The sequence below is a fragment of the Schistocerca gregaria genome, chromosome 1 (genome assembly GCF_023897955.1).
Source record: "Schistocerca gregaria isolate iqSchGreg1 chromosome 1, iqSchGreg1.2, whole genome shotgun sequence".
NCBI lineage: Eukaryota > Metazoa > Arthropoda > Insecta > Orthoptera > Acrididae > Schistocerca > Schistocerca gregaria.
Window position 1 is genome coordinate 1163099230 of NC_064920.1, and position 25435 is coordinate 1163124664.

Sequence of the window (25435 nt, forward strand, 5' to 3'; positions counted from 1 at the left end):
TATTTGGTAGCTACTTTGACGTATCGTGCCGTCTGCCCGTTTTTCCTTGAAAAGTTTTGTTGCGTTCAGTACCCTGCCATGATAATCTCTTACCTTCTGAAGTTCCTTTGAAACTTCATTTTCTTGGGCTCCTGTGCGCCACACATACCCTGCAGGAATTTCTTCCTCAGTTTCCTATCAATATCTGAAGGTGGTAAGTAGAATTCTTTGAACAAATACGTCTTTCTACATCTACATCAAGATCTATATGCATATTCTATAAACCACCGTAAAATGCACAGTTGAATGTACTGGGTGGTTGGATATAAAATTCATCTACTCATAGAGCTCCAGTGTTGGCTGCAATTATTGGATGGGAGCGAAATTTGGCAGATATTCCAATGCTCTATTGCGGAACCGAGGTGCGCCGGAAATTAATAGTGCTAATTTTTTCCACCAGTTGCTAATCTGTCGCTGTGAATGCGAAATAAACGTATAGAAATGTTTCCATTCATAATGGGTTAGGAGCGGGGCATGAACTTACGCAGTTTGCCCGATGTGAGCGCCAGAGACATCGAGGATGCACTGTACAGCGCCTGTTTTGCACCTGGTGGCCAAAATTGGAACTAATATTTTTCCAGTGTAAATCGATTCCCTACTAACCCGTTAGCATATCCGCCAAGTTTGGCTACTGTACGATAATTGCAGCCCTCACTCGACTCTGTGAGTGACTACATTTTCATTATAACCACTCGGTACCTTGTACCCTTACTAGTCACTCCCTTTCCTGTTTCATTCACCAATGGAGCAAGAGCAAAAGAAATGTTCTTATGGAACTTCATTCTGGAACTATTTTTATGTCTCTGTAAAGGACCTAATTTCTCTTATCTTTTGTTCATGGTCCTTTCACGAGATGCACGTAGGTAGCGGTAGAACTGTAGTTATATAGGTATACAACCAATATCGCTCACCATGAAGTTTTTAACTACGTACTGTCAGTGTTGGTGGCTCATAATACAAATGCATGTCACTGCATGAATTCAGCTAACGATGATTTTCAAGTTTTATTCATCCCTTTTTTACAATGTGAACCATCTGAAGATGGTTGTAGAAAATAACCGAAATAATCTTGCTTTAGTTGTATAAAGAAAATTGCGGTCTAGCAATAAAGAAAGTATTTTTATTAAAATTCGATTAGTTCGCTGTTTCTAATATTTCTATGTATACATTAAGAATCAAATCAGATTTCAAATAAATGTGAATGTTGCTCTGTTAACAATAGTACAAACAATGGCAATAGAGGGTAATTTATTATCCACCATAAGGCTGCATATTTTTAAATAATATCTGTCAGTTTAACACTACAGTCTGTTTAGTACTCGGTCATAACACAACTATACTAGAACACGGGAGCAATATAGGAGTACTTTATTTTGGAAGCCATATCCTCTGCTTTATGACCATATTCGAATGCTCGTGCCAGCTACGAACGTTAATGCTAAGTTCACAGACTTCCTTCAGCTTCTTTTTCACATTTTCTTCCGATCTGAATGTAGTTCTGCTGATTCTTGTATAGAATACGTTGTATTTGTTTTACATGATGTTAATATTAGTGACTGAGTTAGTTTCTGAATTTTTTTGGGACAACCACTCTTCTAGAAGATATTAAATGTGCTTTGAGAGATTAATTTGAAGTTTTTCATGTTGGTCTAATCCAAAATTTTCTGCATTGAAATGTTGTTTTTACTTTAACATGCTCTTAATGAAAGTAATTCCTCCCCGAAGGAGTAACAAAAATACAAAGTACAGCATTATTCAGAAAAACTCACCCCCCCCCCCCCCCCCTACCTCTCCACCCGTGTTTTGCAGGAAGTTAGAAATTTTCAGTTCGCAGCTTGTCCTTTGGGTTTAGCCACATTATAGTTCTTCCGCCTTGCTCTCATCAACAAATACAACATCATTCCAGCACTACCATTCTTTGTTGAAGTGATCGATTGAGAACTGGAATCTTTGGACCCGCTTTGCTATTCTCACGTCTAGATGTTTCCTTGTCACTCTACGGCACCCTTCTTCACTTAAAACCCTCTGAGAAGTTGATTCACTTAACTGCTTGTCAAAAGCTTGCTGCAGACGAGTTGAGGTTTTGGGGGCACTTAAACGAGTATTATACTCAATGTTTCTCATGATTTATCGCCTGGATTGGTTGTCCACTTTTAGTGATAGGTTACTGGGCGGTTCTCCTTCAAGCAGTAGTATTGTATCGGCATAGATTATTTTGCGTGTATTCAGCAAATAGTAATGCCTCTGTGAGTGCACGAGTTGTACGGTTAAAGGCGACAAGACGTCGCTCTTCAGCCTCTGGGTACAAGTGAGTGGACAAGAAGGAAGAAGCCTTATCACACAGCACCCAATTGCACCTGAGAATCAAGTGATTGTCTTACGTTATCGAACATAAAAGATTCCCTGATTTACTATTCTCACAAATTAATTATTTAAGAAAGGTGTTCATAACAATTGGCCAGAGATTAAATAATGCTTTGCTATTTAAATCCCTCCAGTCTATGGCCACAGTGCAGCAACCGTGATATACTTTCAGTAGGAAAACAACGGTCTAGGTTGTATGAACAGCACAAGCGTTATTGACCCGTTTCGCCATTTTGAGGCTCTTTAGCAATCCATACAGGGGCTGCGGGTATGCATTAGTCATAAGTAGTCGTCATTTTGGTGTACACCTTCGGTAAAGGCATGCAGGTTTCTTAGATTCGTTACCCGCCTACGAATTCTGAAGATGCTTCAAAGAGGCGAAACGTGCCAACAAACCTAATACTGTTTTTGAAACCTATATTGTTTTTCCTACTTATGACGATATACTATTTAACAGCTATCTCTTGTGAGTCCAGAGCATTTGTTAATCACTCAACTGACATCTAAAATTACTAAAAACAAGGCCTTACCGAATGTTAATGACATCCTCTGCGTGTAAGTCAGACATGGCCCGCACCAATCAAGAAGAGCGCGTTACATTCTGATTAAAAGCCCAACGATATGTGTTTGCTTTTCCACTCACATTTTTTCAGAGGGGATCGCGGGAAATGCCGTATTGTAGCGGCGGTGTGCCTGACGGGACACTCGGACGATCGCGCGCCATTCACCGGGCTTCGAGCGGCCAATTTGCAGCGAGGCAGATGCCTACGTACACTGCTGTGAAATGCAGTTCCGGAACACGTTTGCACCTAATCATTGCGGGTAATTGGCATTCATATTCCGTTGCTAATTTTTCCCGCGATGAACGCCGCTCATGAATATGCACCTCCGTATTTGCCGGTCGCTTCACGCTACTGGTTCTGACGGTGCACGCCCGTTCCGGGAAATTCGGCGAAATACCTGTAGGCCGACACTTCTGCTGCACATCACGGATGAAGTGCTCGCCTATACTGGCTCCGACATGGGCCAGTCATTCAAAGTGAATACTCTTTTTGTGGAAGCAATAATGGAAACAAGAAAAAATTTTGAACTGGAGTTAAAGTTCAGCAAACTTAGAAATTTGCCACTAACGATGTAATTCTGTCAGTGACAATATATGACTTGGAAGAGGAAGTGAATTTAATTGATAGCGTCTTGAAAACAAAGCCAACAAAAATACATAAAGATAATGGAATACTTTCGAATTAAAACAGGTCGAGCTGAAGGAATTACATTACAGAACCAAGAGAATGTCAAGTATAAACTAGCAATAACAAGAAAGCTTTAACGAAAATGAGACATTTATTAATATCGAAAACAAATTTGAGGGTTAAGAAGTCTTTTTTGAAGCTAAACGTTGGAGTATAGCCTTGTATGGAAATAAGACGTGGGAGATAAGCAGTTCCCGGCCGGAGTGGCTGTGCGGTTCAAGGCGCTACAGTCTGGAGCCGAGCGACCGCTACGGTCTCAGATTCGAATCCTGCCTCGGGCATGGATGTGTGTGATGTCCTTCGGTTAGTTAGGTTTAATTAGTTCTAAGTTCTAGGGGACTGATGACCTCAGATGTTAAGTCCCATAGTGCTTAGAGCTATTACACACATCCATGCCCGAAGCATGATTCCAACCTGCGACCATAGTGGTCGCGCGGTTCCAGACTGAAGCGCCTAGAAGCGCTCGGCCACCCCGGCCGGCTACTGAATGGGTGACCATGAAGCATTGTATCTCCACGCATATAGATCTTTTCTGTGTGATGTATTCGTGTTGGCTCTTACGTGTGCCCTTTAAATGAGGGTGAGTCTAATGGTTGTATATACTGATGTGGTCTCTTTCTGATATATGATATGAAGGAAACGAGGGGCTGAGAACTGAGGAGATCACGGGACTTAACGTCACAATGTGGCGGATCACCATCAACTGTGTAACATTCAAGAATGAGATTTTCACTCTGCAGCGGAGTGTGCGCTGATATGAAACATCCTGGCAGATTAAAACTGTGTGCCGGACCGAGACTCGAACTCGGGGCTTTTGCCTTTCGCGGGTAAGTGCTCTACCGCAGGAGAGCTTCTGTAAAGTTTGGAAGGTAGGAGCCGAGATACTGTCAGAAGTAAAGCTGTGAGGACGGGCGCGAGTCGTGCTTCGGTAGCTCAGATGGTAGAGTAATTGCGCGCGAAAGGCAAAGGTCCCGAGTTCGAGTCTCGGTCGGGCACACAGTTTTAATCTGCCAGGAAGTTTCATACCAGCGCACACTCCGCTGCAGAGTGAAAATTTCATTCTGGAAACATCCCCCTTCCTGTGGCTAAGCCATGTCTCCGCAATATCCTTTATTTCAGGAGTGCTAGTTCTGAAAAGTTCGCAGGAGAGCTTCTGTAAAGTTCGGAAGGTAGGAGACGAGATACTGGCAGAAGTACAGCTGTGAAGACGGGGCGCGAGTCGTGCTTGGGTAGCTCACTTGGTAGAGCACTTGCCCGCGAAAGGCAAAGGTCCCGAGTTCGAGTCTCGGTCCGGCACGCAGTTTCAATCTGCCAGGCAGTTTCAACAGTGTAACGTGTTCTGACTTTATGATGTTTGTGGCTTAATGCAGAATACGGGCGGTCATGAACTTTGCACCACCATTCCTCCTTCCCTATCCCGCCAATTACTGGAGATGAGAATTTCGAGTCGAGTGTCGCCACTCAGACGTGCGTTAACTGCTTTGGCCACGGTTGCTGTCGGATTGCTCTTGTGTTCGAGTCTATAATAGCACGCAACATAGCAGAATTTGCAATATTAATTAGCTCTGAAAGGCTGGCTTTGGTAGCGGATGCGTGTAACAGAAGGGAACCTTACCTAATGCCTCGACGCTAAATAGGCTGCATGTTGCAGAGCTCCAAATAATTCACAGGGCCATTACGATATGAATTGAATATCTAGTTTGGAACATATTCGTACTGATAGTATAACATATTTTATAGTAAAGATGCAAATTTGAGAGCACGGTCGATCCAGGAGCGCCTAAAATTAGATAACTAACCGAAATAAGTCCAATATTTGATGGAGTTTTATAGAAGCAATTGAAATTCCTTTGGGATGCTGAGCATTTTATAACAAACAGCATAGACAGGACATTATTAGTACTATCTCTTAAGAAAATTCTGTCTCAATTGTGGTCTTTAGGCAACATAAAAATGTCTACGTCGTTAAATCTTGCAGATATGTGGCAAATGGCAAAAAAAATGTGAAATGCTAAACAGCTCTTACAGTGCATTCCCAGAATATTTTCTGACACAGAAACATTCAATTATCTATTGTTTGATGTTCTACATACAAGTAAACTATGCAGAATAATTACATTCTGGAAATAATATAAATTAATACACTCCTGGAAATTGAAATAAGAACACCGTGAATTCATTGTCCCAGGAAGGGTAAACTTTATTGACACACTCCTGGGGTCAGATACATCACATGATCACACTGACAGAACCACAGGCACATAGACACAGGCAACAGAGCATGCGCAATGTCGGCACTAGTGCAGTGTATATCCACCTTTCGCAGCAATGCAGGCTGGTATTCTCCCATAGAGACGATCGTAGAGATGCTGGATGTAGTCCTGTGGAACGGCTTGCCATGCCATTTCCACCTGGCGCCTCAGTTGGACCAGCGTTCGTGCTGGACGTGCAGACCGCGTGAGACGACGCTTCATACAGTCCCAAACATGCTCAATGGGGGATAGATCCAGAGATCTTGCTGGCCAGGCTAGTTGACTTACACCTTCTACAGCACGTTGGGTGGCACGGGATACATGCGGACGTGCATTGTCCTGTTGGAACAGCAAGTTCCCTTGCCGGTCTAGGATGGTGGAACGATGGGGTCGAGGACGGTTTGGATGTACCGTGCACTATTCAGTGTCCCCTCGACGATCACCAGAGGTGTACGGCCAGTGTAGGAGATCGCTCCCCACACCATGATGCCGGGTGTTGGCCCTGTGTGCCTCGGTCGTATGCAGTCCTGATTGTGGCGCTCACCTGCACGGCGCCAGACACGCATACGACCATCATTGGCACCAAGGCAGAAGCGACTCTCATCGCTGAAGACGACACGTCTCCATTCGTCCCTCCATTCACGCCTGTCGCGACACCACTGGAGGCGGGCTGCACGATGTTGGGGCGTGAGCGGAAGACGGCCTAACGGTGTGCGGGACCGCAGCCCAGCTCCATGGAGACGGTTGCGAATGGTCCTCGCCGATATCCCAGGAGCAACAGGGTCCCTAATTTGCTGGGAAGTGGCGGTGCGGTCCCCTACGGCATTGCGTAGGATCCTACGGTCTTGGCGTGCATCCGTGCGTCGCTGCGGTCCGGTCCCAGGTCGACGGGCACGTGCACCTTCCGCCGACCACTGGCGACAACATCGATGTACTGTGGAGACCTCATGCCCCACGTGTTGAGCAATTCGGCGGTACGTCCACCCGGCCTCCCGCATGCCCACTATACGCCCTCGCTCAAAGTCCGTCAACTGCACATACGGTTCACGTCCACGCTGTCGCGGCATGCTACCAGTGTTAAAGACTGCGATGGAGCTCCGTATGCCACGGAAAACTGGCTGACACTGACGGCGGCGGTGCACGAATGCTGCGAAGCTAGCGCCATTCGACGGCCAACACCGCGGTTCCTGGTGTGTCCGCTGTGCCATGTGTGTGATCATTGCTTGTACAGCCCTCTCGCAGTGTCTGGAGCAAGTATGGTGGGTCTGACACACCGGTGTCAATGTGTTCTTTTTTCCATTTCCAGGAGTGTATGTGCGACATCTACATATCTTCTCAAGTCACAGATACAACGTCTAGAATACTGAGGAATTACATATAAATGGTGTTTCAAGAACTTTCTGTGTTATGTATAAACAGAAGCTCCGTCAAGGCCCATACCAGTCTCTGCCTTGTGTTATGCTTGTGTAACAACACTGCCTTTAGTGTTACGTACTGGCTGTCAATGACAGCTTCCCGTCGTATCATTCCAGTCAATAACCAGTTTTTAATAAATAACTCTTAACTAAAATTAATTATGAGTGTTGATACTTGAATTTTTGTTTGTGTCCGGCAGCAGTTATGAAAATAGATTTGTGGGAACCTCCTCTAATATTTAACTTGGACTAGCTGTCCAAAATCTATTTATTGGCTGTCGATATTCATATTGCGCGAGATGGCAGACGTTATTGAATGAGAATTGTAGCTGAAGGACATTAATTCTGCTGTAATGAGCACTAAATTAAACCTTCTACATTTAGACTATTTCATTAAATTCAAACGAACAATTAATGTAATGCACATTTGTCTCTTATTTCTTTTACTGAAAATGATATATTGTTCGATGCGAAGAGTTAGAAATGAAGTAGACGGAGATATCTGACAGTATAAAGAAATATGATAGAATTTACAGAGGAAAGAGTAAAATTTTTGATGGAACTGTGAATGAAACTGAAGAAAATGCTCGCACATAAGTGGAAGCTTCTCCATACTGAAAATACATCAGTAGTATTTTTACAGATACTTAGGTCCTTAATTCATTTTTTCTGCATTACTCGGAATTACAGTCATGCGAAATTAATAAACCCAAGACGGCAGATGGTTGGAAATTCAAAAATGTAAGATGGAGGAAAATTTTAAATTTTGAGGAAAATTTATAAATTCAAGGTGGTAGAACGAGGCCAGTTGTGATAGCGGAAAATTTATAAACTTTCAGTTGTCTCCAATGAATGACAGTATAGTGTTAAAATGAGGCAACAAATCAGAATGTAAATAGTTTCATCAAATAAGATGACAGAAAACTAATCCAAATGTTCTCTGTACCCCATGCTCCCCCTCTCTTTCCAGCTCATCACACCAAAGTATAAAAACTAGTCGTTAAAGTGAAGCGAGATGTATAGTAAAATAATATATAACCTTCAGTTGAAAGACCAATATATGTATCATTTCCACAAAAGTCAAAGAGATTTACATTCATGTACATAAGTCTGTATTTAATCAGTGCAATACGAAAATGATGTTTGAAAATTGTGATAAGTTCAAAGATACACTTGATTGGCCACGCGAAGTGGCCGCGCAGTATGAGGCGCCATGTCACGAATTGCGCTTTTCCTGCCGCCAGAGGTTCGAGTCCTGCCTCGGGCATGGGTGTGTGTGTTGTTCGTAGCATAAGCTAGTTCAAGTAGTGTGTATGTCTAGGGACCGAAGACCTCAGTAGTTTAATCCCTTAGGAATTCACACACACATTTGAACACATTATTCATTTAAATGTCGAAGCTATTTCCATACCTCTACACTTAATCAACATAATACTGTATTTCATCTAGATAGCATAAAAATGTTGCAATTTTCAAGTTGCGTTATATGCATCAAAGTAAAATATATTTGTCTGTGATTTGTACGTGATCGCGCACGCACACACACACACACACACACACACACACACACACACACACACACACACACACAAATGGTTTGATGGCCAATAGTTAAATGGTAAATGGCACACAATAAACAGCTAAATGTTGAAACTATTCTTGCCCTCTAAACTGTAGCAAGTTGTCCTCAAAACTGTAACAAATTGCCCTAGAGCTGAATCACCTAGCACCTGAACTGTATCAACCTGTCACAGAGCTCTAACAATTGCTCTAAAACTGTAACAAATAATCAACAAAACTGTAACAAATTTTCGTCCGCAATACAGCGATATTGTAACAATTGCTCTCTGTACCATGTCATTTCAGTTTCATGACACAAAGTGTTTCCAATCTCTCTTCCCACTTCTGCCATGTCACTAAATTTTGTCTCTTATTTATACATACTGCTCAACAAAAGTTGGAATACTATCGTAAAATGTAGTCTACGATACTACAGGTCACTTTAACTTAAGCACTTCATACTCATGTACTGGAGGTGTGTTACTACTGGTACGCTTTGCGGCCGCTTCCCAGCAATGTAAACATACTGCTGCCACAGCGGCACATACCAGCAGTGCAGCATAAGTAGCAGCTTCATCCTGTTTGTGTTTAGCACTGCAGTAACATGTCAGGTACAGGCATGATAGAGTCAGGATAGTGGTTTTACTTTCAGCCGACCTTACACTGCAAGATCTTGATGATCGTTTACAAGTTACTCAGAGTGGAGTGCCAAGGTGTGGAGACAGTACGGAGATGTGGAGAATATGAATGACAAATCTCGCAATGGCCATCCTCGTATGGCAACATCAATGAAGGATAGTTTCCTTCAACTGTCGGCTCGCAGGGACCCAATATCAGCTTACCAAAAGTATTGGAAATGACTTCTCCCGTGCTAGAGTGATTCTTACCTCAGACCAAACAATTCATAGAAGTTCCATCAGGGTGGTCCTCACTCCAGAAGAAGAACCGACACAATCATAAAACCAGGTCTCTTGCACATGAACATAAGACAATTGCAGAATGTTTGCTGACGAGACCAGGACTGGTTTGAAACCAGACGCAAGATGTGTTTGGATTTGGAAAAGCACTAGACGATAACAGGAGTGCCAATATGTTCAGGAAGTCAATCCGTTTGCAGATGGAAGTGTAATGTTTCGGGCTGCAATAATAATGAGACGGGAGACCTCTGTAACTCCCATGGACGGCAGTTTGACAGGTCCCCAATACCTCCAAGAGGTACTACAGACGTGAAGTTGCCGGCAACTTCAGCCTAGTCGATGACGAAGCAGTGTCTCAGTCTCTTAAAAGAGGCAACATTAAACGGATACCTTGGACAGCACAGTTCCCTAACATGAATGCAATTGAGTATGCATGAGACCTGTTGAATATGGCCATTGCACTGCCTCCTAATCAACCTAACAATTTACAGGACCTTACTGGAGCTGCCACTGACGAGTGGGACCTCATACCCCAAGGTAAACTTGATGGTCCCATCCAGAGCATGCCTTCGGGAGTGGAAGAACTCAAACATTTGCAGGTAGGACATACTAAGTGCTAAATATTGATAATTATCATCTTGACGTACAGATTATCATTTTTGTTTTGTTTTCAAGAAGTGCTCTTAGGAGAATTCCTGTTCTGTTCTGTAATGAGTTTTCAAAACTAACCGAAACCTTATTTCCAGAAGAAATTATGGTTATTTTTTTATAAGGTGTTTTACAATCCGCAATGGGTATACTATATGAGTTGTTAGTAGCAAACTCTTTGCTACCTTTGTTGAGATATGCATATGTGCGCACAATATTCCCCATAGCCTCATTATTATGATATATTATACTTTGAGTAAAAGGAAAAACAAAAGATAGAGCTAGACATTGTATGACACCAAATTTTCGAAGCAAACTGTAATATATTATGCTGTCACACTCAATGAATATGTACAAATGTAATGCACTTCCATACATTTAAAATATAACATATTGCAAACACTAGGTTGTTAACATTCAGGTAAGTGTGTGAGATGCCTCCTTTAGACAACCAAGTTTTGACCTCTGTTTTCCTTAATAAAATCGAAATAATGGCACTGAATTGTATTTTGAGGACAAACAACAAATGGTGTGAATAGTACATCCTTAAAGTGACAATTGACCACTCTGTTATGCTGGAACAGAAACAATTCAGTGTAAGAATACATTCATATCTATTTTATGTTTAAAAAATGAGAAAGTGTTTAGAATCTATGAAACACATTCTCGTAAACAATTGGGTAATTTTCTGATTCTTTTATGAAGAAATAGTTTAGATCACCAGTGACCTTACATGGGAGACCGATCACTCTTGCGAATTAAACAAAGAGAGAGAAACCAACTTCTTTTACTTATCTATTATTAACATCTCTTACTGCTCCATTGCCTAATGCTCTGTGAATGGAAACTGACACATTCTTCCTACTAGACACAAAAGATTGTGCACTAATATTACTGAAATAGTCTGTGATATGTGTGTTACAAAGGTTGGGAAAGTAATGTTCATCAGGACTGAAAGTTAAATATCTTTGATGCATACATACCTTGCAGTATTTCAGATGAACCAGCACCACAGTTCAATATTTTCGTACTGACATATCCCACACTCAGTGTCGGATTTCCTTTATCAATAGTCTTACAGATGAACTGCCCACACAGATGCTTCAAGCACATTAATGTGGAATCCCTTCTTTCCAACAATAAAAGTATATTAAAAAATGAAAAGATCCCCGATAAGGCCCTGAAAGATATGTGATATCCACCAGCTGACATGTTATTCTCGGTCGTATGACATCATGACTTCATGTGGAAGTGGGTTGGAGGGTCATGGAGTCAGCTCAATGCTCTCGCACCCGTTGTCGTATTTCTGACTTTGGAGCTGTTAGCTCTCCGTTAGGTAGCTCATTGGCATTGCAAAGTTTAGTGTACCCAATCCAGTGGTCCTAACAAGGAACAATTCTTGGTAGTACCGGGAATCAAATCCAGGACCTCCGAATGGCACACATCTTCACTGACCACGCAAACAAAAGGCAGAATATTTAGATTCTGTGAATAGTATGTAGGACAAGTTCAACTTACATTTTGTGATGATGGCAGTTGCGGAGATGTTGGTGGCATCTCGCGTTTATACAAAAACCACCCTCCTGCCTATCTGTAAAGAGGGATACCCCAAAAATTTCCTTTCTTGCTTGTGAATTCCTGTTGAATCAGATCCTGTGCATGCACATTCTTCACTCGTGTGAGAATAAGTATATTACCATTGGTAAATCCTGTGTATACATCATATTATACGTTCTACGTTTCAAGATAAGCATATTCTCTCCACATCTATGTTGGCATCATAATCTGCTTTCGATCTTCAAGCAACAGGAAGCAGACGATGCTTCCTCACCTCAAACGTACATACGTTGGCAATAGCTTTAGTTCTGTAGTCAAATAAACTGCACCTGGTGGCATATAGGAATTCGTTGTGATAGGGAGCTCCGGCTAGCTGTGTTACATGGCTCTTATACTGAGCACTAGTTGCGTCTCACTGCCCCCTCCGTCAGCTAGTTGTCGCTGTCCCCGCCGTCAGCTCGTTTCCGTAGCCAACACCTCTTGCTTTGTGCCTGCACCCCCCCTCTTTTCATGACTGCTAAGGTATGAAATGTTTTCTGTGCCTATCTATAAAATAATATTTTTGATTTATGGGAACAGCAAAATATTATACAAAGCATTAGGTATTACTAGATTTGTTGTGAGTTTTTATATCAGTGAACTCCACTTATAATTCGAGAATTTAACACGCAACGAATAACCTTGGCTAATAATCCAAATCATCTCTACGGATAAAGCACATATGTCCTGCAATATTAGCGATATGCATCTAGTGTTGGGTGATGGAGACCATTATAGTTACAAAATTATGGAGGAAACACAGCAGATCGCATTTCATGTGTACAGTATCTTGCAAATATGTAGATACCATCCTTCGAGATTTCCAAAAGTTGTATTTATTGCTGTAAGATTCATCAAGCTGTGCTGCCCATTGCTTGCTGTTGTCTACAGGACAGCTGCAAGGTAATGCAAAGGAACGTGGAATCGACGTAAAAAGAGGAACAGTGCAATAGTGTGCACCGTCATCTTATAATGTCAGAGGTAACAGCGTGAGTCATTTGAAACTAATAGTTATCTTTTAACTCATACTGATTACCTTACTAGACGGTAAACAACTATAGTTTCACTGGTTAACAGTCTGCTGTTCACCGTTTTCCTTTTACCATTCACCTGTTTACTTTCCACCCATTTACCTTTCCCCTTACCGTATTCACCTACATACCATTCACTCGTTTACAGCTCACTCATTTACTGTTTACCATTTATTGCATAACATTTACTATTTACTGTTCTCTGTATACCGTTTGCAATTATTGACTAACTATTTAACCAATCATCCATTGGACAGTGGTATAAATTGGCGTGTTTGCTTTGAATCAGTTCAGTTGTTGATTGAGCAGTGTGGTTGTCTACATGCCTTTTGATTCCACTGAACAGAAAGGTAGCGCTCAGAGTTGTTTGGATCTCGACGAAATATCCGCAGTAAACTGCCGTTGCTGCAAAAAAGCAAGCTAAAGTTTACTCTATGCTGGAAAATGTAAGCCCATTTCTCAACAACTACAGAGAGTGGGGTGGCTATCCTGAAATATGACAGTCCAAGGTAAAGAAAATGATGCCAAAGAAAGCAAGGAATTCATGAAAGCAGAACAAGAAGAAGAATATGAATACGATGAGGAAGATAGTTGTCACGATGATTATGAAGTGTCACAACAGAAAATTATGGCAGAGACAGGAGGAAAACTTCCAGCATCATCTTCCAGCATCATTCATTATTGAAGCGGTTCTAGGCGCTTCAGTCTGGAACTGCGCGACCACTACGGTCTCAGGTTCGAGTCCTGCTTCAAGCATGGATGTGTGTGATGTCCTTAGGTTAGTTAGGTTTAAGCAGTTCTGAGTTCCAGGTGACTGATGACCTCATATGTTAAGCCCCATAGTGCCCAGAGCCATTGGTGAGTCCTCGTCGATTTGCTGCGATACGCCGGGCAGAAGGAGGCTCAACACTACATCAGGAAATTTCCCCAGATTTTTGCGATCTCAGTGTAAATATCAGCATGGGAGGAAATGCAGTGTTGTTCTCCAATTCAGTTGTGGCTAAAAGACAGATACAAAAATCTTGTCAGGTTTGCCGGAGGAGGAGAAGTACTCACTACAACTTGTAACATTATGTGATTGCCTAAACATTTTAAATCATTCACTAATCGAGCAGTCGCTCGGCAACAGCTACAGTTAGCAAATAATGTTGCGAGAATGTAAAAGGTGAACGACCTGTGATGTAACTTGTTTATTGTCGAAGCGCCGTCATAGATGCAGTGAGTTATTGACTTTGAAAACCGCGGCGCGAAAAACGGACTGAAGAACACTTTTACACATTTTCTTTTTTTATGTACGAGATATTCTCGATGAACAGTTACTCATTCTCCTCTTGTCTCTTGTAACTTGTGTCGGACGAGCATATCTTGCCGCCGTATTATTATCGTTAAAAATAATATTATTTTAGTGTAAAGTAAAGTGCAATACTAAAAGTGCAATACTGCATAGCAGTAAATTTATTGTGGGACGTGTATGTGAAAACGTCAAAGGAATTATTGTCATTACCAGAAGAGAAGTGCCAGTCAAAACGGCATCCATGTTAAAAATTCTTCATTGTAGTGTAAGTTCATCTATTAATTGCCATAAATTCAGATTTAAATGGAATTGGTGTTGGACTATTTATGTAGTGTAGAATCTATGTCTTTATGTTTCTGCCAAATAGAGAGTTCACATTCACGAATTCTTTCGTCGAAATCGGACGGAAGTTGTATGCGGCGAAATATTTTCTCCGCGCCTCATTCTACTACTATGCATGATACACTACGGTCCCTTAGGAAATCATGTTGAGCTATCCAAAAGTAATTATATTTTGATTAGGCATTTACTCTCCTCTGCAATGCAACTTCCAACTGATCAGACGATCCAACAAGAGGCAGCCGCACACGGTCGGCGTTCGAAAATACACTCCTGGAAACGGAAAAAAGAACACATTGACACCGGTGTGTCAGACCCACCATACTTGCTCCGGACACTGCGAGAGGGCTGTACAAGCAATGATCACACGCACGGCATAGCGGACACACCAGGAACCGCGGTGTTCGCCGTCGAATGGCGCTAGCTGCGCAGCATTTGTGCACCGCCGCCGTCAGTGTCAGCCAGTTTGCCGTGGCATACGGAGCTCCATCGCAGGCTTTAACACTGGTAGCATGCCGCGACAGCATGGACGTGAACCGTATGTGCAGTTGACGGACTTTGAGCGAGGGCGTATAGTGGGCATGCGGGAGGCCGGGTGGACGTTCCGCCGAATTGCTCAACGTGTTGGGCGTGAGGTCTCCACAGTACATCGATGTTGTCGCCAGTGATCGGCGGAAGGTGCACGTGCCCGTCGACCTGGGACCGGACCGCAGCGACGCACGGATGCACGCCAAGACCGTAGAATCCTACGCAGTGCCGTAGGGGACCGCACCGCCACTTCCCAGCAAATTAGGGACACTGTTGCTCCTGGGGTATCGGTGAGGACCATTCGCAACCGTCTCCATGAAGCTGGGCTACGGTCCCGCACACCGTTAGGCCGTCTTCCGCTCACGCCCCAACATCGTGCAGCGCGCCTCCAGTGGTGTCGCGACAGGCGTGAATGGAGGGACGAATGGAGACGTGTCGTCTTCAGCGATGAGAGTCGCTTCTGCCTTGGTGCCAATGATGGTCGTATGCGTGTCTGGCGCCGTGCAGGTGAGCGCCACAATCAGGACTGTAAACGACCAAGGCACACAGGGCCAACACCCGGCATCATGGTGTGGGGAGCGATCTCCTACACTGGCCGTACACCTCTGGTGATCGTCGAGGGGACACTGAATAGTGCACGGTACATCCAAATCGTCATCGAACCCATCGTTCTACCATTCCGAGACCGGCAAGGGAACTTGCTGTTCCAACAGGACAATGCACGTCCGCATGTATCCCGTGCCACCCAACGTGCTCTAGAAGGTGTAAGTCAACTACCCTGGCCAGCAAGATCTCCGGATCTGTCCCCCATTGAGCATGTTTGGGACTGGATGAAGCGTCGTCTCACGCGGTCTGCACGTCCAGCACGAACGCTGCTCCAACTGAGGTGCCAGGTGGAAATGGTACGGGAAGCCGTTCCACAGGACTACATCCAGCATCTTTACGATCGTGTCCATGGGAGAATAGCAGCCTGCATTGCTGCGAAAGGTGGATATACACTGTACTAGTGCCGACATTGTGCATGCTCTGTTGCCTGTGTCTATGTGCCTGTGGTTCTGTCAGTGTGATCATGTGATGTATCCGACCCCAGGAATGTGTCAATAAAGTTTCCCCTTCCTGGAACAATGAATTCACGGTGTTCTTATTTCAATTTCCAGGAGTGTATATTTCCACCGCTGATTATAGCTGTATGTTGCAGCACAAAAGAAACGTCTTGTTATAAGTAGCGACTACGAACGGGGACGTTTATAACGTATGTTTATGTGTACACATTACGTAAACATATCGTTATATACTCCCCATCAGATTCGTTTCTCAGAGATCGAACCGTGAGGGACAGTATTCTGAAAGGTGACAGACCTGGATGAAGTCATTAAAATTACGGATTCATGAAAGCAGAATGTGGGGAGACGATGATTATGATGAGAGAGACATTGATTAAAACGAGGAAGAAGAAGGAAATAAGAAGAAGATTAAGAAAAGTAGATGTTGAAGAGGATGATAATTACGATGATGTTTCGTCAGCTCATATCGAATTGAAAAAGTTGGTAGTACTCTTGCTTTCTTTTATATCGGCAGGCAATAATTCAAAAGACAATGAAATATGACCTATTGAAGTGGGCTTTGTGAAACTTAGATTACTGCGTGACAGAAGTTCGAAATATAGCGCGTACTGCAAAGCCAGATGTTTTTAATAATTTCCACAACAAAATTCTGTCTCGAAAACTGGCAGAAAACCCAGAGAGATTCTGGTCATACATAAAGCACACCGGTGGCAAGGAGCAATCAATACCTTCACTGCGCGATAACGACGGTGAAGTCACTGAGGACAGTGGCACTAAAGCACAGTTATTAAACACCGTTTTCAGAAACTCCTTCACCAAACAAGACGAAATAAATATTCCTGAATTCCAGTCAAGAACAACTGCCAAGATCAGAAAAATAAAAGTAGATATTCTCTGTGTAATAAAGCAGCTTGAATCACTTAATAAAGGCAAGGCCTTCGGTCCAGATTGTATACCAGTCAGGTTCCTCTCAGAGTATGCTGATAAAATAGGTCCATATTTAGCAATTATATACAGCTACTAGCTCACAGAAATAGCCGTACCTGAAGACTGGAAAATTGCTCAGATCACACCAATACCAAAAAAGCGAAGTGGGAGTAATCCGCTGAATTACAGGCCTATATCACTAACGTCGATTTGCTGTAGGGTTTTGGAACATGTGCTGTATTCGAACATAATGAAGTACCTCGAAGAAAACGATTTATTGACACATAGCACGGATTCAGAAAATATCGTTCTTGTGAAACACAACTACCTCTTTATACTAATGTAGTAATAAGTGCTATCGACAGGGGATGTCAAATTAATTCCATATTTTTAGATTTCCAGAAGACTTTCGACCTGTTCTTCAGGAGCGTCTTCTAACCGAACTGCGTGCCTACGGAATATTGCCTCAGCTGTGCGGCTGGATTCGTGATTTCCTGTTACAAATGTCACAATTCGTAGTAGTAGACGGAAAGCCATAGAGTAAAACAGAAGTAATATCTAGTGTTTCCTAAGGAAATGTTACAAGCCTTCTATCGTTCCTGATCTATATTAACGACGTAGAAGACAATCTGAGTAGCCGTCTTAGATTGTTTGCAGATGATGCTGTCATTTACCGTCTTGCAAAGTCATCATATGATCAAAACGACTTTCAAAATGGTTTAGATAAGGTATCTGTAAGGTGCGAAAAGGGGCAATCGACCCTGAATAAAGAAAATTGCGAAGTTATTCTCATGAGTACTAAAAGAAATCAGCTAAATTTCGATTACGCGGTAAGTCACACAAATCTGAAGGCTTTAAATTCAGCTAAATACTTAGGGATTACAATTACAAATAACCTAATCTGGAACGATCACGTAGATAATATTGTGGGTAGAGCAAACCAAAGACTGCGATTAACTGGCAGAACACATAGAAGGTGCAACAGGCTTACTAAAGAGACTACTTACACCACGCTAGTCCGCCCTATTCTGGAGTACTGCTGTGCGGTGGAACTGACGGATGGCATCGAAAAAGTAAAAAGAAGGGCAGCTCGTTTTGTATTATCGCGAAATATTGGAGAGAGTGTCACAGAAATGATACAATATTTGGGCTGGGCATCATTTAAAGAAAGGCGTTTTTCGTTACGACGGAATCTTCACACAAAATTATAGTCACCAACTTTCTTCTCCGAATTGGAGTGGCATTCATTAAAACAAAGTTATTTTTTGTTGTGACGGGATCTTCTCATGAAATTTCGATCACTAGTTTTCTCCTCCGATTGCGTAAAACTTTCTGCTGGGACCCGCCTACTTAGGGAGAAATGATCATCACGATAAAATAAGAGAAATCTGGCTTCCCACAGCAAAATTTAAGTGCTCGTTTTTCCCGCGTGCCGTTCGAGAGTGAAACGGTAGAGAGACAGCTTGAAGGTGGTTCATTTGAACCTTCTGCCAGATACTTTATTGTGAATATCAGAGTAATCTCGTAGATCCTTATAATGGATGTAGAAAATAAAAGACTGAAAATTTGCGCAAGGGGACATTCCATTGATTCAGAGACATCCACCAAAGCTCATTTTACTTATTTGGAAACAATTTCTTGTAATTATTGTACTCACTTTTTCAGCAGACATTGGATCTTGGGTGAGGTATTACATTTTGTTCTTCAGAAGAAATGAAAATATGGCCCGAATTTGTAGCTCGTACTAAGTCTATAGAGTGGTGCATGGATCCAAGTGTTCACAGCTATCTTATCACAAGAGGTAGTAAGCAACCACTGATAATTATTTTGCAGCTCTTAAGATGCATGGTGTGTTACACTACTACGCAGGTGCCTTAAAAGAAAGAAAAAATAACCACAAAAGTCGTGCCACATAAATGCAAGATCCACTCATCTGTTTCATGTCGCCGAGATTCAGATATGCACATCTAAGAATATCTTGGAGCTTGGATCACGTTCCTTGGAAATGTAGAAAACTAAATATAAAGCTTCCTGACTAATGCTTAATAATCACATGTTTGCCTCCTGACTCAGCGTGATGGACTTGGTATAAAAATGATAACTCTTCCCTGGAGTAGCTTAGTCATTGTCGCTGCAGTGTCTCAGACGTCACCATCATCATCCTTATAGCCGCAGACATTGCAAAATAGAACATGCACTGCATGCTACAAGATAATGAATATATTTTGATGACTGCAATATAAGAAAACATGCTCGTTGCTATTATTTTCGGTTTTTTTCTTAGATTGCCAAGGATTCTGCACTGCAGACAATAGATTCGTTTAGAAGGAACTTGCGGTGTGGATGTTTGGTCGTGCTCAGTGCCGAGTGACTGTTTATGGTGTTTTAATTCTAGAGTCGACATCGGCGCATTGTGAATTAAATATAACTTCTGGTTAATGGAAAATCACTACGATAACAGTATGGGTACAGCTGGTGTAGCATTGGAGATGGCATGGGTTTGGGAAAAGTGAGGTCGATTAAAGACTTGTTGACGGAGTGTGATGTTCATAATATTGGAAATGAAGGGTTTCCCTCAGTTTCTTTGCTCTCATCTAAAACGGATGACGGAAAATGCGAACTGGTGACTAGAGAGTTAAAAGTGAAGTTGTTGCAACAGTGGTGGCCCGATTGTCATCTATGAGATTTCCCTTATGACGCCAGTGAGCAAAATGGCCGGTGTTGTTGAATAATCTTTCTAAGAAGACAATGAATCTGTGCTCTGATTAAAAACCTATGCTAACTACTTCACTGCGATTTTAGTCTGTGTGTGAAAATGAGATTAATAGTGTAAAAATAATATATAAAATTTGTATTCCGAGTATTTTTTTTAGAGTTTCTTTCTCTTTGTGATATGATATTGGTACCCCATCAAAGTAACCATCAGAGAGTGAGCAAATCCCAGAGGGAGAAAGAAACGAAATTTGACATAAAGGTTTTTTGTGGAATATAATACAGAGAGATTAAATTTACTTATGGAACAGTAAAGTATTTGTTATACCATACTTAGTGGAGTATAAAACTGAAAGCAGAGAGAAAATGGCTGATGTGGTAGAATTTTAAGTGAAGTATAGGATCCGTAAATAATAAAGGTGCGGAAAAACAAGTAATCATACATGCTCTGCAGTTGAATGGAATGGACAGTGCCTTCAAAGGAGGATATAACATGAACATCAACGAAAGCAAAACGGGGATAATGGAATGTAGTCGAATTAAGTCGGGTGATGCTGAGGGAATTACATTAGGAAATGAGACACGTAAAGTAGTAAAAGAGTTTCGCTATTTGGGGAGCAAAATAACTGATGATGGTCGAAGTAGAGAGGATATAAAATGTAGACTGGCAATGGCAAGGAAAGCGTTACTGAAGAAGAGGAATTTGTTAACATCGAGTATAGATTTTAGTGTCAGGAAGGCATTTCTGAAAGTATTTGTATCAAGTGTAGCCATGTATGGAAGTGAAACGTGGACGACAAATAGTTTGGACAAGAAGAGAATAGAAGCTTTCGAAATGTGGTGCTACAGAAGATAACAATTACATGGGTAGATCACATAACTAATGAGGAAGTGTTGAATAGGGTCGGGGCGAAGAGAAGTTTGTGGCACAACTTGACCAGAAGAAGGGATCGGTTGGTAGGACATGTTCTGAGGCATCAAGGGATCACCAATTTAGTATTGGAGGGCAGTGTGGAGGGCAAAAATCGTAGAGGGAGACCAAGAGATGAATACACTAAGCAAATTCAGAAGGATGTAGGTTGCAGTAGGTACTGGGAGATGAAGAAACTTGCACAGGATATAGTAGCATGGAGAGCTGCATCAAACCAGTCTCTGGACTGAAAACCACTACATTATATCCTATGAATGTCAATGATATTTACGTACATGTACAGTATGTACCTCTGTATTTAATAATGGTAATATTACACTGATGGATATTAAGATTAAAAGACGAACGTAACTTACATAAAATGACACACTTAATTGAGTACACACACACACACACACACACACACACACACACACATACACACACACACACACACACACACACACACACATATATATATATATATATATATATATATATATATATATATATATATATATCAGTGTAATATTACCATTATTAAATACAGAGGTACATACTGTACGTGTACGTAAATATCATTGACATTCGTAGGATGTAATGTATCTTAGCACCATGTTGACACATCTGTATGGACGTGTAACGGAAATTACTCATATACTTCACCTTGACAACTATCTAAGTGAAGGTTAAGTAATTTTATACGGCATATATAGCGCATTTTAATACTACATTGTTGTTTTTTAGAGGGGGGAGGGGGGGGGGAGAGAAACACGGTGTATAAAACACAAATGATCTAGATCGCCATCTTGGATTTTGATTGGCTGTTTCGTATTAATACTATGTTGTGATTAGTTGGATGGGGGAAGGAATGGAGTATAAGCCGCAACTGAGTTACAACCATCATTTTAGCTTTTTAATTTCTCACTAGTGCAACTGGATTTGTTTAGGAATCTTTAATTTTTTTAGTGACACGCCATTTTCTGCAGTCTTGCTTTTTTTTAGAAAAATTCCCGTCTACATTTAAATTTCTCACGAACCTCTATGTACGACATTTCAATTTCTGCAATACTACGACTGTGGCACTGACTATTGGTGGAACTGTAGCCCAAAGTCTCCCCCCCCCCATCCCCAAATATACTAATTAGATCTTCTCTAGATGCCAGAGGAGCATGAAATTTAATACTAGATTACGTAAGATGAAAACGACATGGGTAGGATGCATCCAGAAGAAATTCCGTTTCTGCAGAAGCTGATAACAGTAAACTTCTAGAAATTCTACGATGTTGAAAATACTGTTTTAGTAGGAATGTTACGTGACATTCACCACGTTCCAGCCATGAAGGGACTTTCAGTGACTACTGTGCACCACATCATCCTCCGTCAGTGGCATCAAATGGGTTCAGTATGTAGGTGCATGGCGTGGTAGCCGTGCGGTCTAGGCGCCTTGGCACGGTTTGCGCAGTTTCCCCCGTCGGAGGTTCGAGTCCTCTTTAGGGCATGGGTGTGTGTATTGTCCTTAGCGTAAGTTAAAGTTAGATTAAGTAGTTTGTAAGCCTAGGGAGCGGTAACCTCAGCAGTTTGGTCCCGTAGCAACTTACCACCATTACAGTATGGAGAGTGAGGGTCAGATGAGTGCTCTCCTTGCCTTTGTCAGCTATTTAGACCTGGAGGCCGCTGCTTGTAACTCCAGTACGTCCTGAATGGGCCTAATAAAACCGAGTGCACAATTCTACAGTCCACCCACGAAGGAAAATTCACGACACTGCTGCTGACTGCAACGGATTTGTCGGCTTTGCAGTCAGACACTTCTATTCCTCATTTACAGAGGGTTAGCTTAGGAAAGTACTATCATTCTGGTAAGTATTCCCACAACATGAATTGAGTTCTGCCTGATTTTTATGGAGCCCTGTTCGGTATAATTCTTGGTGTTAGAGATGATACAGTCCGTAACACTAGTAAGCACAGACCTATCACAGTTAATGACAATATTAAAATGTTACCGATCTCATTAGTATCTGAGAAAACTAATACACGTAACTTTATAGCTCTACCTATCGTTAATCATTACCCAAAACTACATATTGTTGTGAATAACTTATTCCTCAAGAATCTCTGGCCTCCCAAAGGTCAATGATAACTGGAAGTATTCAGGCTTTGTAAAATGTTTTCCTACCACCTGTTAACGATCGTTCATTTGGAGAGTGCTTGTGTATAAACTGGCTAACGAACTACTCATATAGAAAAACCAGTGTTAGCAGCGTCAAACACTCTCGGGAATCTCAACGTTAGCACCAGACCATTGTTAATTTACATGGCACTCATAATCGGGCCGATAGATATTATAGAACTGCAGGAAAATTGTCTTATACGGGTTGTATGCAAATCAGGGCGGATACAAATCGAGCCATTCAGCTGCTTGCGAGCGTGGAAGTACCACTTTTAAGTAGTGTAAAATTACAATACAGTGGGACAAGAGATTCATATTCCAAATTTAGCAATTATTCTGAATCTACCTACTACGCATCCCCTTAATCGACACAATGAAAACTAACCAGCCTTCACCTTTCCTCTCACCCATTTAATTGTATGATAATTGCCTCGCGTAAATCTCTACAAAACTTTTTCACTGTCAACCGCATAATTCATGAAACGTCTATGCATTTAAGATTAACGTATCAATATATCTACTTCTGAGCCCACTAAACTACTACATTTCCATTAAATCTGAGTAGACACTACTACGTCCTGGCAAGAGGGCAGCGGGTACTCCGACGTGACGCGTCCCGTGTGGTGGGTAGGGTCGTTAGCAGTCTACGGTAGGACTTCAGCAAAATAAAATAGCTCTCGCAGACCAAAGATAATCTTAGGAACTTCTTTCAGGAAAGAAATACCACAGCTCTGCCCAGAGACGCAGTTAAATGAAAACATTTTATTCAGAAGATAGAAGACAGCAATGCGATCACGTACATGCACACTAACACAGTTGAAGAAGATTCAAAATATAAAATAAATTATACAGTGACAAATAACATTAGCGTGGCACTTAAAACGAGAAAACTGAAGAATTTCAGAAAAGAATTATATAAACGAAAACAATTTAATTTCAGGGATCGAAGAATGAGAAACATAACAGTGAACTTATTCCAACTGCAAGGTTTCAGCGTTTGTAATGGGAAACTACCCAGAGGATTATGAAGCAACGTTCCAGCTTGGAAGAGGATTTACGGCAAATACAAAAGTGATACATTCAATAATTTATTATTAAGCAATGTCACCAAGAATTCAAACACTGAATGAAATTTACACAATAATAATGCTCAGGTTTGTGGATTTAGTCAGGACTCGATCATGCCAGCGTCTACATCACTTCCCATTCATATAAATTAACCTATGGCACTTTATACACATCTGAATCAGCCCGCATTCATCCCCTTCTATTACGGCTGGCACCTTTCAAATTGCGAGGAGTGTTCTAATGAAAAGGTGCAAAACATCAACAACCAACACTGGTAACGTTGCATATGCCACTTTGGGATAACGTAGTGAGACATCTAGGAACTACATCACGGTATCTTCTGATTGCATTCACTTCGATCCTCAGTTTTTGTACACCATCAAGGGACCGAAGATCCAAATTGATATTTCAACCCGTTCCTGAGAAAAAGACTTGTTAAGTTAAAGATGTACATACCGACAGACAGACAATAAATGATATAAAAGGTATTCTTTCAGTTTTGACTATGCGAATGTACGTGCATGTGACGCAGGAGTGAGGCAGCGTGTTGTGTGTTCCGTCCAAATGACGCGGCAGTGCGTGATAGCACATCATGGCATTCACTTTGCAAAATTCGTTGATTGAGGGGCAGTGAGCAGTGATTTCTGACTACGGAAGCTGTTAAACCAGCCAATATTCACCTCTGGCTGATGGCCGTATAAGGGGGAGACGGTGTGACCGACAAATCAGTGAGATAGTGTGCCGCGAAGAGGCTCAGCGAAAAGCAAAATGAACAGCGCATGGGGCTAGGACTGCAATACATTTTTCAGTATCATGAAGAATCCGTTTTCCTGGAGCGAATCGTCGCCGTTGACGAGACCTGCTGCCATCACATTGGGTCAGAGAGGAAGGACATCATACAGTGAAAGAATGTGTCGTTAGCTACCTCTAAAAGATGGAAAGCTGTGCCTTCAGCACAGAATCTTATGCTCACCGTGTTTTTAGACGTGCGAGCTCCGATACTCATCGAATTCATCGCGCGCGCCAAAACCATAAACAGTGACGTAAACTGTGAGACATTCCGTATCCTACACCTAGTCTATCAAGAGTAAACGGTCTGGACTGCTCGGGAATAACATGCGTCCATACGCATCTAAGGTTTCACAAAACATAACGGTCGAGTTCAAGTGGGACCAGCTTGACCAACCGCCCTACAGCTAGACAAGTCGTCCAGGGACTTTCATGTGTTTGGCCCCCTTCGAAGACTTCCCAGAGGGCAGTTGTTCAATTCGGGCGACGAACTGAAGGGCACAGTGGAGTACTGGCTCCAGCCACAGCGGCATGAAACCTGTGAACAGTGAATAATTCGGCT